Below are 1,393 nucleotides of genomic sequence, written 5' to 3'. Positions count from 1 at the left end.
AAGTGAAAGATATAACACCAACATGTGAGGAAAAAAAATAAAATAAACAGAATCACTGATTTGGAAAAAGGATCACCCCCCTCCTAAAATGACTTGTAAACTCAATCAGGTGTAGTTAATCACCTTCTCAATGGCACACAAAGCCATTTGACTTTCAACTGTGATCAGCTGTGCTCATTTTGATTAGCTTAGCATGAAAAGAGCTTTCCTGGAGCATTTCAGTCCTTGGTAGTGCAACTGAGTCAAACAATCAACTATGTGTGGCACGGCACTGTTAAAAGATCTCCAGGATAAAGTTGTGGACAGGCACAAGTCACGAGATGGATACAAACAAATTTCAAAGGCTTTATCAATGGCTAGAAGCACAGTGAAGTCTATTATTGAGAAGTGGAAGGTATTTGGTACCACACAGACTCTCCCTGGATCAGGACGTCGCTCCAAACTGGATGAAAGAGCCAAGATCTCTGGGATAAAGTTGTGGACAGGCACAAGTCACGAGATGGATACAAACAAATTTCAAAGGCTTTATCAATGGCTAGAAGCACAGTGAAGTCTATTATTGAGAAGTGGAAGGTATTTGGTACCACACAGACTCTCCCTGGATCAGGACGTCGCTCCAAACTGGATGAAAGAGCCAGGAGGAAACTGGTCAGAGAGGCGACCAAGAGGCCGACAGCAACTCCGAAGCAGTTGCAGGAATTTTAATTTAATATCACAAATTCTCCACAAATGTGGCTTGTATGGGAGGGTTGCAAGAAACAAAAAACACTCCTCAAGAAAGGCCACATGCATTTCATCTTAAACTTCTATCCCATGATAAAATTCTGTACCATGTGCTCCTAATTGAGTCATAGAGACCGATTACATAAAGTTCTGTACAGAGAGAGGGAGCATGTTCTGAAACCACAAATCTGGTTCACAAAGTGGGTTCAGTCAAAGAAGCTGTGCAGAGACTAATGGAGTGGGTGGCTTTGTGATCATCCAAAGCTGCATGGAGAAGAAATTGGATGAGGGTCAGCCCTCACAGGGTCAGCAGTGCAGATATATCCTATATAATCACATCTGATTAGATTCATGAAATGCATTGAATATACACTGAAATTGGTGTCCAGGAAAATTTCTCTGTGACCACCAATAGGCTCTGCACTTTCAGAAAAAAGGGTACAAAAGCTATCACTGGGGTGGTCTCCTTTCAAAATGTACACTTTTGTACCTTCGTTACCCCTAAAGGGTGCATGTTAGTAGCTTAAAAGTACATATTAGCAGTAGTGGCTCGTGGTTTTTAAAATAGAGGAGGCACAGGGATCCCTGCCGATTATTATTATTTGCTTAACCACTTTAAAATGGCTTTTTGGTTGCTTTTAGTCAGAAAACGTAAAGAAAACGACACGCA

Source organism: Sinocyclocheilus rhinocerous, unplaced genomic scaffold (genome assembly GCF_001515625.1).
Source record: "Sinocyclocheilus rhinocerous isolate Xijiao unplaced genomic scaffold, SAMN03320098_v1.1 scaffold324, whole genome shotgun sequence".
In the NCBI taxonomy this organism is placed as follows: Eukaryota; Metazoa; Chordata; class Actinopteri; order Cypriniformes; family Cyprinidae; genus Sinocyclocheilus; species Sinocyclocheilus rhinocerous.
Note: the sequence above shows the minus strand (reverse complement) of the source record.